The sequence below is a fragment of the Bombus affinis genome, chromosome 5, assembly GCF_024516045.1.
Source record: "Bombus affinis isolate iyBomAffi1 chromosome 5, iyBomAffi1.2, whole genome shotgun sequence".
Lineage (NCBI taxonomy): Eukaryota > Metazoa > Arthropoda > Insecta > Hymenoptera > Apidae > Bombus > Bombus affinis.
In genome coordinates this window covers 6,352,026-6,368,311 of record NC_066348.1, presented here as the reverse complement: position 1 = coordinate 6,368,311, position 16,286 = coordinate 6,352,026, and the positions used below count along the sequence as shown (strand labels likewise).

The 16,286-nt window shown below is 38.5% G+C and overlaps 1 protein-coding gene across 1 annotated transcript in view; it reads right to left on the bottom strand.

Annotated features, from left to right (window-relative positions):
* Positions 1–12,467, bottom strand: part of LOC126916658 (protein Tob1-like) — a 115,277-nt gene extending 102,810 nt beyond the window's left edge. The window contains exon 1 of the mRNA XM_050722678.1: positions 11,875–12,467. The gene's annotated coding sequence lies outside the window, so the exon portion shown is untranslated. The remainder of the gene's footprint in view (positions 1–11,874) is intronic.
* Positions 12,468–16,286: the final 3,819 nt, after the last annotated feature.

The following is a 16,286-nucleotide window of genomic DNA, read 5'->3' as shown; positions in this document are numbered from 1 at the left end:
CCACAATTCTTCATGAACGCATAATTCATCCTTCTAATAGAAGTCATCTTGTCGATCATCGTGTCAGTTGCCTTATCCGGTTTCCAAGTTACTTGCAATATTCCCAATCCAATCCAGTCAAATACGAGTCCCGTTAAAGTGTCGAATCGACATGAAAATTCACGATCCTATGACACGCGTGTAATTAATAACCGTGTGTCATTCCAGCCTCAAATTACACCAGCTGCATCTGTCACCGTGTGTTATCGGTACCGTTACCTTTTTCCTGCTATCGCTCATTAATACCGCTATTACCGCGTTGTATCGACCTATTATCGTATATCTACTGTTCGTTCCGTTATCCCTGTGAACGCCAATTCTTTTCTTTGCTCGACTTTCGAGTTGGAAATTATCACGTACAAATAGGAGAATACAATAGTTTAGAGGTGTGATACGTTAACGGTATAATATTACCGATATGTAAACCATTTAAAATGTAATTCGAGATTCCAAGGAAAGGTTCCAACGAATAACGAAGAACTATTGTAATGACAAATTACCATGTATTGACAAAATTCGCAATCACTTAGTTGCCAACCCAATAGTTACCAAAACCATCATACAGCTAAAACAGCTCAGAAGTATAGCGTTTATTCTACAGTTGTATAATTATATGAATTATCTTTTGATTTATAATTATAATTGTGTAACGAAGTGTTTTCAAATTGTCATTTACTTTGCCATTCCGCAAATTAAAAATGCGATTCATTTGTCTCGTACCCCTTTGAATCGGATGGACACAACGATAAATCATAAAGCATAGAATGTGTGATCCAACAGTTCAAGTTTTATTGCAAACGTTTAATAATTAAGGACCGAGAAAGTACACATTATGCTAATAAAGAACAGGCTTCGAAAATTTCCAAAAAATCGAATAGCGGAAAGGGAAACATGGAGCATATGGTGCACGCGACCGATGCAAAATATGTATAGGCCATAAATTCGCGCGGATATCAGTGTGATCGTGGCCAAAAATTATGGCTTGCCGGAAAACGCGATGGATGATGCCGAAACGAAAACGAAGCGCACTGGCGTGCATCGACCAATCGCTGCGGTCTTGTGTAAGTCGTGCGACCACTGATTGGAACGGGCGTGGGTGTATCGAATCGATTAGACCGGCGATCGATTATCGCGCGGACCACTCCGCGCGCGTCCCGGAAACTCTCCACTATTGCTCCACTTTCCACGTTGTCCGTGATTCCTTCCTCTCTTCTCTTCTCCCCATTTTCCGTACATTAGGTATTCCTTTTATTAGTCGGTGGTTAACTTTTGGCAATCTCTGTACCGATTATTAACTCATAAGGACGAAGTCTATCAGACTTCAATAACTTTTACTTTCATGGTAATTTAATAAATATCGATCGTAAAGTGTTGTGTGTATCAATATCTAATAATCTATAGATGTGCATATAATCTAATAATGTTTAAATAATTTACTACGTTTAATATGGAATAAAATAATGTAATATATATAACACAGAATACATCTTTATTTTTTAATCTCATATTTTTAGATTTCTGAACATATTACCGATACGACGAAATGATCAGCCATATCAGTTACAGATCGACTATAATTGGTTCGCAATTAATGAGATAAAACCGAAGTAAGTTTGATATAGAACACGCAACGAAGATTTGTAAAAATTATTTGCTACCATTACGGGAAAATAATCAATTGAGAGTTAGACATTCTTTGATTTAAATCTTAGACCTCGTCGAAAAGAATTTAAATAAAGTAGAGAACTTCGGAAAATTCTAAATGTGTTATGTGGGATCAAAGAACGCGAAATATTATAAGATTTGTAATATTATAAGTAAGATATTAATCGTTTATAATTTACGAGATTCTTCAAACGAAATAATAATCCTGAAAGTTTCCACAGTTTCTAAATATCTTCCCGGATTAATTGCTTTTCTGTAAATATTCTAATTATATTAATATTCTGTAAATATTCTGTAAATATTCTTGTGAGTGTATTCATGTACTTTTGTATCTTTAAATTGCTTTTAGTGGAACAAGAGATTCAGCCAGATACCAGATAAAGTTCATTGTTTGTGCATGGAAAGTTTACCGCCACAGAGTCTAGACAGGAAATTTTCGAGCCTTGAACAGGTGAACAATTAGCGTTCTTCGTTTTTTATAAACCTATAATATACGCTATGTGTACATAATATTCTCTGTTATCGACTGTTAATTGGTCTTTAACCAGTTGCTTGGAAGTATTCTTTCCAATTATTCCCCGACGCGTTTGAGCAACTCATTAACATGTCTTCAGTCAACTTCAGGAATTACCTGTTTTAATACACTAACCGAGTAATTTGTTGCATGAAGCAGTTATGCGATCGACGAGAATATTGCAAACAATGAACAGACGTCATATTCCAATTAAAAGAAACTTACGTCAAGGGTATAATTAAATGACAAAATGAATTATCTTAGTAAATAATTATCATTTTTTTATCATGAAATCGAGTGTGCCGGAATGGCAAGACGTTCAAATAACACGTACAGCCCAGAAAAATCCAACAGCTGAAAATCAAACACGCCAAATCAAACGTGAAATAAATTCAACATTGATATCTCTGTGATAAATCACTCAACCGAATCCGTGATTATACGCGGTAATTATAAATGCTAGCAGATATTCTCGGTAAATTTAATTACAATATTTGTACAAGTTGAAATTATCTGCGTTGAAAAGCCTCGAACAATAAAAACGATTCTAACAGCGACAATGAAAGAAATGTAATTGAAGATTTATTCGGAATAATGCAGCAGACTGATTTCTCTGATGGATACGCTCTTTGCTATTTACATACTCGTATTTTTCTTTCCTGCTTTTTCATCAAAAATATGAGATTGCACGAGTGATGGCCGGACGAATAACGGTACCGAACTCTCCGGCACGTTTGCATTATGTAACCATGTTTTAAAAGCCAGTCGAGGAGGTAATTAACCACTGTTTGCCGTGCAATTATAGGAAACGAGGTGTTTTCGATCCATTGCCGCGTACTTGAACGCGCGGAGAGCTATCGTTGTCGGACGAACAGGGAAGCATTACGAATTCATGGTGAAAAATACAGCGCACGGCGCTCTGTAATTGAGCAAACCGGAGATCAACTTTTCGAAAAATGTCAGAGACGTATTAATGGTAGCGTTATTTATTTAACGAACACAGTCCAGACAAATTGAAATGGATTATTTATTATCTTGCGAAATTATACACCAGAGGATGGAATTTTCACTTTTAAGAGTAGTTATCGCTTTTTCGTCGGTGAATTGATTTTACTTGTTGCATAAAATAGCTGCGGCAGAATTGCGAAAGTTTCAATTTATATATAGAAATTGATGCAATTGTGTTGCATAATTTGTTTGATAAAATGGTGAAGATACTAGGATGGTAAATAAGCTCGTGCATTTTCTTGATATATTTCCTTCTACTATTTTTTAGAGCGAATAAAGTTATTTGTTTTATATGTTAATGCCATGTCGGTCTTGGTTTCTTGGTGTCGTATATCTCGTTCGATTAATTCATTGTATTTCATCATTATTTGCTCGGAAAGAAATATGGAAAAATTGAAAGATCGTATACTTCTGTTTCATTACTGGCAGAACTTCAAAGCAGGAGCGACGAAGAAAATAGTATATTTTTCCACGTATAAATCAAATAACTTTAGTCGTTCGAAAAAATAATACAAAGGAGTATATTTAAAAATCGTACGAGCTTATGCATCACCTTGGTACTAGCCAATTTGAGAAATTATTTGCAACATCATTCTTCTCCACTCGTTAAAACAAACTTTATGAATCGAGTGAAGTGGGTGTCAAGCGTGTTTGAAGACAGGTATGCGTAAATTAGGACATTGACTGGGAAAAGAACGAGCGATTAGTTGCTATCCTGATTCACAAACGAGCGAGACGAGGGGTAAAGTGCAGTGCAGGTCACTTATGATAATACCTATTCCGGTAATGCATACCGATGTGGGCAACCTTGAAGAGATAAATTTCGTGATAAGCCCGATAATTAACGCCGCTAATGGCTATTATTATCTCTATTCTAAGGGAAAAACGTTAGAGGAACGCGTGCAAATTTTAGGTGGAACGTGTTAATCGCAGCACCTCCGTTGCACGACTTTTGCGACTGTTTCCTCAACGATAATAATATCCGAAATAACAGGATTGCGAAATTGGATCTGCCCGCGACCGTGAGAAGAGAAACGCGTGATCTGCAAAGATGTGTCCTTTCGCTTTCTCTTTTTCGTGTTATGTTCTTTATAAATATAAATACAGACGATTATTCGAATTTTGGAAATAAAATATACTAACAAAAATAGATTCTATAGTACATGTTGGCATTTATTCTTAGAATAATTTAGTAACGAGAAACATGCGACTGACTTCTGTGTATGAACGATGTCATTTTCTAACAATAAGTGAAAATTAATTCGTATTTAAAACATTTAGTTATTTATTTAGAATTTAGGTGACAGATTTAATATTTAGATATTTGAAGAGCTATTTAAATTTATTTAGAAATTATTAAGGGAGAGTTTGTGCAATATCAGCTTGGATTTTGAACTATTTTTTTAGAGTATAAATGTTTGTTCTTATAATAATAATAATAATAATAATAATATCAGTGAAGAATATCGAAAAAGTTTCTGCTTTGTGGTATGAGATTTTTTGAAACACAGAACTGTGATTCAGTTATGCTATTGATTATAGTGTGATTAAAAGAAGCTTTTATTTTCCTTTCTATGTTATTTTCCATTGAAATCAATTATTTCATTTCATTCAATTTCATCAGCACATAATCGAAATATTGTTCAACGACTTACTTGTATCTGATAATTTCTTTCGCTGTATATTTCGATAACTGATAAGGAAACGATACTGATTGATTTCCTGCTTATATCATTTTTATGTCATCTACCTTTATACATGGATTTTATCAATCTTTATAATACCTAGAAAAGAACCTCACAATCTGTCATATAGAATTTTCTAAACTATTCTGTCTTACAATGTTAAAACTAATAAAAGCTTCAATATGCACAACTTCTCAATTATCACGCCTATAAATTCTAATAAATTAATTGTCGATTCTACCAAAGTGTTAAATATTAGTATTATTCTAAACACAAATTTAATAAAAAATTCATACTTAAATGAATTAGGAATACGAACGAATACAACGTTGATTTTAGCAAACTTTTAAATATTCCCGTGCTATACTCCAAACACAAATTGAAAATTTATAAATGAAAAAATCTTGTTAAATTAAAAATGTGAAAGATGGAGTTTAGATATATCAAAATCCCCTTAATATCACAGATCGTATATTGCAAATAGATTTATCAAAGTACGACCTCGAATCAAAGCTCGAACCGTTAATTACCTGGCAATGACGCATTACGAGAGATAACGAGTATTATAAAATGTCAGGCACTTGCTAACACAAAGCAGTTTTTATGCAGCAACTTTCTTGTTGATTATCACACGGTTCATAATCATCGCGACAGAAGAGCAATGCGCTAGATGACGCAGATGGTATTCGATTTACTGACGACCAAGTTTACGAGCAACGCAGTAATGACGCTGCGATAATGTATCAGTAGTATCTGTAATATTACGTAAACTGTGTATGGTTGAAGACGCAACAAGCGCTAAAAGTGTTTGTTGCTTTTCGACGCGTGTCATCCTTGCTCGAAGGAGAAACAGTTGCTGTACAAATGACGACTACTGTTAGCTTATCAAGAACCTCAGTAAAGAAATCATAGATCTAAAGTCGGAAGTTCTTTCCTTCTTTCGATCATTTACTATCCAATTGTATCTTCTTTATATCATTAAATAATTCTTTCAGTTTGATAGGAAAATATTATGTGAAAGAATTGATGTTCATATACCTGAGTTTTACGTTCCTATTTTATTGTTAAATTTCATAATACATTAAAAATTTTGTTAGTGTAGAATTTTTCTTAGCGTATTCATTTGATAATATTTTTACGTTAGTAAGTATAGCTTAATAATTGTATATTATTTTTTTAATAGGTACATCAATTTTATGCTATTTTAAATATTTGTTTGCTTGTTGAAACAAAAGTGACATTGAATCATAAAAATTCGAGTATCTTCGTCAGGATATATGTACGTGAATTAAATATAGAAGCAGCAAATTGTATGCTAAATTTTGTTCTTTTACGTTACGTTTATGGTTTTTGCATAATTTGTGAATTTTCATAATTTATTTCTATTTCCGAATAATATTTTGATATATATGTATATTTTCGTATATGGTCCGGTTAATATTTCATGCACAACTTGTGTAATAAATCATCACGAATGCAATGAAATCGGGAGAATGACATAGAATTTTGTTGCATCTTTAAGTGAAGATGAGGAAAGTAACTGAAAGTGAGTTGTAATATTAATGTAGCACGAGCGGCTTTGACAGTAATTATGCTGATAATGAAAGAACCGATTTCAAAGTCATTTTGATATCACTTGTCACCTATCTACGCAATTAACTTTGAAATTAAACACGTTTGACCTTGCTACGCTTAAATGTCATTTCGTCGTCGATTTCTTCGCAATCACCAATTATCTGAAAATAACATGCTGGAACATTAAAATTCTTAACACAGTAGTTTATAAAAAAGGACATAGGAAGGCACTGATTTTCAAAAAAAGCCACAACTAAATGCGCTCTGGAGCATTTAAGAGAAGAAAAATAGGTTTCTCATTTATCACAAAATCCTCTTATCAAACAATTCGTCTGCGATTACACACAGAATCTAAAGTCTCTAAAACTCTAAAACGCTAACCTGTGAAACATGGCTGGTGGATTCGTTTCAGAATCACGAGACATCGTCGCGAAAATCAAAAACGACATTTCTGTAAGCGATGCGTCACGGAACGTAATTGGTCGAGGCGGGTTCAAACGTTCGCGCAGCGACATTCCCTGGCTTTTGGTATGCAAAAATCAGGCAGCGAGAACCGTACAAAAGCTTGAGCTCGTGGCGATAGACAGACAGACAGAGAGAGAGAGAGAGAGAGAGAGAGAGAGAGAGAAATAAAAAAAATATAGAAGAGCAAAGAGGCTTGGCGGCGAATTGAAATTACGCTGCGGCAACAACGAGCTTTCGGGCAGCACGGCGTTTCCGCGCAAAAATCCAATGGTTGAATCGCGTAATTATCCCGAAGACGATTAACGACGACGTCGCGACGCCTCCCTTTTGTTCGAGACCCACCAACCGCCGCCAACTTTCTTCTGTTTTATTCGGTACAGGTAATTAATTGCTAGTGGTTATTAATTAATTTCGCGGCATTGTGCGTCCGCTATGATTTACGAGATGTTTGAAACCTCTAATTGATTTTGATGGAAATTTATTTTTTCAATTTTGAATTTTTTTCATTGTGCATTATTAAGAGGTAAAAATTCTTATTCGATACATTTTATACATATTTATATGAATCTTATGATATTTATATGACGATATTTATGATTATATGGGAATTTTAGTTACTAAATCGCTCGCTTTGTCAGTGATATTGAATGTTAATTGATATTTATCGATAATTAATTCTACGGAGAAAGATATTTATGTATATTAATAATTGAGGAGTTTTTATTACTATATATTCAAGTAATAGATATCTATAAATTTATAAAAAGGTACTCAAGCAAGTATTTTTTGATAAATTTAATCCCTTCCGAGGATCCATAATTTTTAACTTAATTAATCTGTCTCTTACAAAATTACCATCATCATTATCGTTATCTTGACCATTACGTGTTACATAAATTATACACACGCCACATTTAAACGTATATATATATATCTACTTCAATTTAATCAAATTTCATACTATCTTTTACAACTCGCATCATGATCAGAGTGCTTGAAACGACCGAGCTTCCAAAACAAGGCAAGCATTTAAATGCTGCACGTGGACATGTCAAAAATAGCGTGCCGTATTCCTGCCTTGATAACGCAATAACTCAGCGAGTAATAAACAGAAAATTACGGAAATTAAGTGGTTGCCACGGTTACTAATGCCTCGAGAAGAATTCTGCATTTTCAAGGAACAACCTTCCGCCATTTCTTCGTCCCTACGGACCAAACATCTACAGAAAAGGACAGAAAGAAATATCCAGAATTTATAATTGAAAACATTACTGATATTACTAGAAATTCTACACCACGTACACATTGCTATTAAGGTGAAGAAAACGTTTGTTCATTACATTTTTCTTGAACATTCAAGACATTTTAAAGCATTTCCTCACTTTCTATGTAATTCAACTAAGATTATTTTAATTGTTCAAACGTAAACCAGAAAACGGCGATGTATTGAATTATTTGTTAATAAGATTCTATTGATGGTATCTCTTAACGATCAGTGAGAAATAACAAATCGTCCTTTATATACTCTTGGTTTTACGTCGTTCAATTATTACTTTCTTAGATCCGCATAAAATTTCTTGAACAAAGAAAGAATTACAGATTCGCTTTACTTACGCATCGTCCCTGAAGACCTCGATTTCGCCACTTATAAAACCCAAAACAACTCACTCAAATGATATATTCACGATATATCCACTATCCTAAAAAAAAGCAGCATCAGGACTACAAAAGATCCAGTCAAAGACATTGAATTTTTCGCGACCTATCAATGTCGTATATGAAAAGAACGCCGCTGACATTTGTGGACCTTCATCTCAATACTCGTAAGAACAACCCTAGCCCAAGTATCAACAATTTTCATCGCTCATTGTTTCAGTTTCGAATTACGCACTTCGTTAAGCGCGTAGCTCCGGAAACTAGCAACGGAGATAACACGCGAGATACACCGTAAAAACATCCAGCCACAAATCCCAAAAGATGAATAATTAACACGAATGGTAGATTCAACTCTTGGACCCCTACAGAGTCCTTTCACAAAAAAGTCCTACGGACAAACTTCCTGGTCCTTTCACAAACGCAATCAAAGAAAACAGCGGAATACACGCGAGGCGTTTTGCAAACTTAATTGGCGGTCCTCAGCCGCAGATCCATGTCGGTAGATTGCATTCTGCTGCCGAAAGATGCAAACGTAGATCGACTTTCCTTTTCGTTTCGCAACGGGGGCTGGCTGTGCTGGCTTGGCTCGATTCGGCTATCGATTTGACCGATCGCGATATCGATTCGCAAGGATTCCGCGGACCCTACCGTTGCGAAAGCGACCGCGCAGCTGCTGATATATTTAAGCGAGACTGTCTATTGGTAAACGAACCGGAATCTGGGCCAGTTACAACACCTGTCGCAGCGTAGTCCACGCTGAATCGTTGTCGTTTAGCTCCTATGCCAAATTTTGCGTCGTAAACACGATCGCGAAACGTTCTTAAATGAGAAGCAGGATTCTGCTTGAGTTCTGAGACACGGTCGCGTACTAATAAATGGTCGTCGAGGGATCAGATCAACGATAACACAATTAGCGTTGAAAGCCAACGAGTTTGGCTTGAATCCGGTGATGGATGATTACGATACTTAGCCGCGCGCATTGTGCTAGGTTCATCAGAGGCTCCGCTCCGTTGCCGATTGTTTCGTAAGTCGGCGGAGAGGGTTCTACTAAGTGGGTATTTTGAAACTATTTGTTTCTGGGGTATAGGAGTTGTGGTAAAGCGAATTTGTGAATAAAAAGGTTATAGTAGAAGGGATAAATAGAATTTTGTTTTTGTTTAACGTAATATAATTTAGAGAGGATGTTTAGATAGATTCAGATTCCCATGGATTTGTGAAATCCATCCTCGGGTGTTATAAAATTCATAATCAGAAGATTGTGTCAGATTGACAAACGGCCTTATCTCGTCTCAGTAAAGATGTCATGCAGCGTAATGGTATCAAAGTGCACGTGTGATCGAAGATATTTATTTCCTAATACACAAGCTCTTAAACTATCCATTCTGTGTTTCACGAATCGGAGATATATGTACGAAAAAGAGGAAAACACGGGCTCATGCATATATAACTGTCGTGCAACATGATACATACGTACGTACCCCTTTTATCAATAACGTTACGTGGCATACATTGATTTAAGACTGTACGGTTATGCTGGCACCGAGAAACGGTTTACTCGCGAACAATGTAAACTGCAGACGATACAAATTACAGCTGTCAACGAAGCCACTCGTGGAGCACAAATGACGAACCGATCTTCACGCCTACTCGACTGTAAGTCAATATTTACGAACCGTTTAATGTGAAAGGGCGAGGCGTGTACGAGGATGGGAAATTCCCCTTGCTTTTATTGCCCTCTAACGCTGAATTCTTTCGTAGATAAATAATCGTTCTTGACAGATCTCCCTAATATTTTATATGATTTTCATTAAGTACTTACTGAAATCTTCAGACAGTGGAATTTTTCCATGTATTTACTGCTACTGACGCACATGGAGCGCTGATTCAATTATTTCATTATTCCAACGACACAACTACTGCATTTTGGTTTTTGTGTATGATCATGAAATAACATAGGGAAGTAAGCAGAACACTGAACAGTGACATTGTTATCTAAGACAAAAACATTTCTGATGAAACGAGAATACAAGGAATTCGAGTAGAATTTGAATAGCAGCGAATGTGTTTGACGAACAAGTATAGACAACTTGAAATTGTATTCTATGAGATGAAACATCAACTACCCCTACTTCAATTCCTGTTAAATGACAATGATACACTAATTTCCATTTTGACAATATGAAAACTGAATGATTTTATTGTGAATTAAATTTTAAAAATATTCCAATTGTCACATGTGCATGGAAAAGTATTCAAACATCATACGAGCTATATATGTGTATCATATGCATAATTCAACCTTCAATGACGCAATATATATGTATTAATATACAAATCGCTTTATTGAAAATATGCGAGTTACCAGTTTATATTTAACAGTTTGATAGTATTTAGAACATGCTTTTTCCGACTTCTAATTAGATAAATTTCACGTGATCGTCTAGCGATGATGAATGGTAAAAATGGGAACTAAACAATCTATGGCTTATATGGAATAAATCGATCGAAATACGAAAAAAAAACTATTATAAATTGCATCTGAACTAGACAAAACAACATTCCATCGAAAGAAGAAATATAAGATCTTCGTTCTGATCCATGTCAATGCATCCAAAACAAAAGGACAACGGAACCATGAGATCCACTATGTGTAATCAAACTCGATTCGTCGTTTATCCACTCTAATTACATTTTCACTAGGTTTTCCTCGAACAATCCCTGGTTCTGGAGCTCGAAACGGCCTCGAACAACCGCTTCCGATTTCACTACGTGTTCACCCCCAATGCTTACGCAACGATCTCTTTCAGCGTGTACTCGCGGGAGAAGCGTGCAACTCACGTCTTTAAAGAGGCACACTCACTCGCCACGGTTGATTATCCTCAAACGTCCAAAAAAACAGCAAGACACCACCGTAAAATTGGCTCACCAATTGGAAACCGACATTGAAGGAACAAAAACACTTTCGAACTTCCACGACGCGATACATTATACATGATCGTACACAAATCGAAAATATTTTGGCCTAACCGTCTGAAACTTCAATTTGAAACTCGGTTCCTTTGATTTCTCAGCAGAGAAATCTCACGTTGCAAGGAACTCGCCTATGCCTACCTGTCTGTGTCGTGCTAGATTCTTCCCCTGCTCCGATCGCCTAAATCAGCCCAGCACATAAACACACGTACGCACACACAGTGTGATACGTATGTATGCACGAGTATGTAGCGTGACGAGCGTACGTCGTACACGTGCGCGCGTTCGGATACACACCTGCACGTGTTACTCCTCGATGATGGAGGCCGAGGTACGGACGACTAACCGGAAGGACCGTTTGCACCTGGCCACACCGTGTATCTCTCCAGTGCGTCCCGTATCCTTTTTCACTTAAGAGCCGCGATCGCGCGTGTCCGATTAAACGTGACAAGCGATTGCTTTGGTCTTCGCACTGCTCGAACACCCGCGTCGGATTTTTCCTCCTTATATCCTTCCTTTACGATCTTCTGTTGGTCGGTGGTCCGTGTGCGCGCAAAGGTGCGTGTGCCGGCGGATGATGTGTGCACGGACTTCGTATACCTTCGCGTGTGCGTGTATGTTGCTGGGTCACCTGTGTATATCTCTCCCTCTCTTTCTCTGCCTCTACGTATATATACACATATACGTAAGTTTTGTGTGTGTGTATATATATATGTATACAGGGTACGCGCGTGTGTAGACGACGACGTGCCGCCGCGACTACAGGTCTGTCAGATCGGACGCGCGTCGACGCTGATTACGGCGAGAACGTGATACAACAAGCGAGGAACGGTAACACACAGCTCGGTGTACCAGAGGAGACTGCCGGGTCCCCCACGGTTTCGCCAAGTGCTGGCCGCTATAGTGGAAAGATATATAGCGTACTCGTAGCGTGTGTATACGCTCCGCGCTGCTGGATTCTCAACGCGGATAAGGTGGAGGGGTCGATCGTGACGGTCGGGGAGTACGATGGTTTGGTGGAAGGAGCGAGATCCATTCGAGGGGGAGGGAGAGCGCGAACGAGTTAGAGCGGCGTGGAGCAAAGCACGGAGGGGTTTGGGGGGAAAGCGCACGCTCTAGGCGCTATGACGTAACTCGAGTCATCCTGGATGTACGTGCCACGGGTGGAGGGGAGACGGCGGGGAAACAACGGTGGCGCTGAGAAGAAGTGGGGAGCGCACCATGGAGGGGTGAGAGTGCAAGGGCGCGGTAGTGGGGAGCAGTAAACGGAAGGAGGGGAGGATGACGGTCATTAGTGCTACTGGGACACGGAAGCGAATCCTCGCTACCCTCCCTGCCTCTCCGTGCGGCCCGTTTCGCGACCCGGCACCAGTAACCACCCACTCTTTTCTATTTTCCTCTCGGTCGCTCTGTCGGTTCTCTCACGCTCCCAGTATGTATTTTCCACGCTCGTTCTTCTCTTTCTTCCCTCTCGTGTCTCTCCGCTTCGTCTTTCTCCGCGCTCCGTTCCGCTCTTCCTCGCCTCTCCCTCTTTGCCGTGCGACGCCTCGCGCGTCCGTGTATTATCTATATAACGCGAGCGGCCCGGGGGTGCGCCTGCACTCTGCAGCTGCATACAACCCCCTTTTGCAGATCTCTGTGCCAACTACGAGAGAGTACATCTACGAGCACGAACACGATTAGGCCGCGCTCGCGACCTCGTCCTTGCCAGCCAGCCAAGATCGGGGCCGTTACGTTGCCTCGTGTCCGTTTGCTCGTTTCTCCTAGTTCGCTTGCTCGCTCGCTCGCTCGTTCGCCGCGCGCGGTTTCTTTGAAACGATACGCTTCCGCGGCATGGAATGCGTTGACCCTTTCGTGGTCCACGGCTTTGTGGCCGGGCTCGCTTCGTCGACGATTCCGGCGGGTCACGCTTCACGACCAACCGCTTAACGGACGTGCGGCCTGTTGTAAGCCGATGATGCATAATGTATCGTGAGTCAATGAATTAGGCAAATTATTTCGTATATGAGATTTTTGGAAATTCTGTTTTGTGAAACAAGATGGTTTTTATATTTTAATAGATTAGATAAATTAGAAGAAGTAAGTCATTTAACGCTTTCATACGTAACTTTCTTTCAATTAAATAAGTCGACGTGATCCAAGAATCCCATTAATGAACGTTGTAGTGATTTTTAGATTACATCGACTTACTTAATTGTATCATGGATCATTTAGAAGCCATAACACCAAAGCTCCATCTATCAAACCGAAATAAAAAAATTAGCGGCGGCCGATTGATACTGTGGCCGATAATCGTTCGGTAGCGAGATTTCCATAAGCAGATGCAAAGCATTCGCGGATACTTCCGTGGGAGGCGAAGATCGATAGGAAGCCGGTCGTCGTGGGATTTAAAGGCCCGTAATTGATTTCCTGCCGGTGGTCGCTGGAATTCCAGGCTGCACGCGCCCTTTACCCTTTCAACGGTGCTCAGGGTTCAGCCTACGCGTGCCTGGGCGTGGCGAGGAATCCTTGCGGTTGAAATCCCGCGGAAGATGCCTGTCGAAGGTCAAACGATGTCCGTCCGCTCGTCTATTCTCACTGTGAAAGACAATCGCGTTTCAAAGTGCGCCAATGGCAGCCGAATGAACACCCAGCAATATTGATCAGCTGAACTGGTGTACTGAACTTTGACATTTGATAGAGCCCGGCGAAAGCGGTTGCATGTACTCCGCTAGAGCGTTGGCAGTTTCGTTTTGTACGGAGATTTAGATCGTAGTGATGGAGACGCAAGGGTTGTTCTTTAACCATGCGAAGGTCGAGGTTGATCCCACTGATACATACGAAATATTGTAATAAATATTTTTGAATGACCTCGTAAAGCTTGCTGATGAAGAGCGGCTGGTGTATGATACATCTTTATGTGCTCATTTCTCGAGGCTAGGCATAATACAAGTACTATACTTCTGAGTTAAGGATATAGCGAATCTTCTGTTAATTTTGTTATTAAATCGAAGTTCGTATTAAAAGTATCAACAATAATTTTCTTTGTTTCAGTAGAGTTTTGTGACAAAATTTTCTAAGGGAACCGCAGTCTGAGTTAACTCCTTTGTTTACGTTCTTCGTGCCTATAGTAGATTTACTGATTCCAAAGTCTCGGATTGTAGCGTATAGTTCCACCAATTAGAAGCCATACTAATTAAGACTATACATACAATGAATAGTAGAGGAACGTGATGACACTACGTTACAAGTACTTTTTAATATTTTTAATGCATTTTTCTAATGTATTTTCCAAATGTGTCAATATGTACTCTACTTTTGATATTTTACTGATTTTTGCACTCGTGCACATCCTTGTACAATTTTATATATTTACACTTGTCATAAATAAACATCCACAATATAATCGTATTCCACCAAACTGTCGCCAGCTTAAACTGCAAACTCTAAGTTCTGCCAATAACTTAGAACATGGTTCGATGGTAAACAGTGTTCTCAGTGAGATACTGTACCACGGAAGACGGCCAAGTTCCGGAATCATAAAACGTAATTGGTAATAAAGACGGAAGCAGTTAACAACGATGGATTCTCGGTTGATCGAAGACAGAGATTCTCGCTGTTTTTGGCGACAAAGTTTCCGGATGGAATAACCGTTAAGCCGAGTCGAACTAGGGAGAAACGTGGATGGTTTTGGGTCAAGGCTGCGATACTGTCACACTCGAACGCCTTTGTCCACCCTTCTCAAGGTGATCCCCGTCGTTCGCTGAATCGGGTTGATTCTGAGTTTCCGTCTATTGGCAGACGACGTCCAATCGTCGCCGTTTGTAATTCTATAATTAGGCTCGCGCGTTAATTAGAGAACTTCGAACGAACGTAGCGAAAGTGGGCTGTCCACTTGTGCTTTAGCTCCAAGTTTACCTGCCTTTGCTGATAAGCGAAGTTTCGTTGCTCAACAGGAGAACGTTGCTTTCTACTCATTTGATCGATCAACCAACGTAGAGTGGACTTGGTTTCTGATTTAGCGGCTTTGTCGGTAAACCAAGATGTGATGAAGATTGAGAAGGGCATTGCTTGATACTCCGTTGAATTAGCCGATGCTATCACGTTACAAAAAATTCGTCTGCTTGTGTACTTATTTTCTTCTAGATAAATTCGAGTGAAGTTATTATTGATATGTTTCTTGGAAGTTCCAAATGTCAGGTTTTGAAAGTATAAAAATTTGTTTGTCTTTTATTTATTGGTCTTTAATATACTGCCATAAATATTCGACGTATAAACAATATTCGATAATATATATAGGTAAATGTACGACATAATTATCGCATAGAGAGAAACCAAGTAATGCAAAGTAACACTATATGCAGTATGCGGCGGAATAACATGTACAAGTGGCACATGTAACGATTCTTTCTTCTATACGAGTGTGAAGCAATTTTTTATGAAAAAAAATGAGAAAAAATATAGGATAGAATCTTTTTATTTCCGATTTAGTTTTTGAGAAAATCGAATATGAAAATTTATCAAATACGCTCGAACGTGGCTAATTCTGGATTGAACAGAAGTAAATAATCGAAAATGTAGGATAAAGTTTATTTATAAAACGCTTTGTCTACGAGAAGAATAAATCTGAAATTTTTCCTATACACGTGTATTAGACAAATTTCTGACCAAACATGCTCACACTCTATTTTCTTAAAAATGAAACTTCAAACGGATAAATTTCTTTTCAC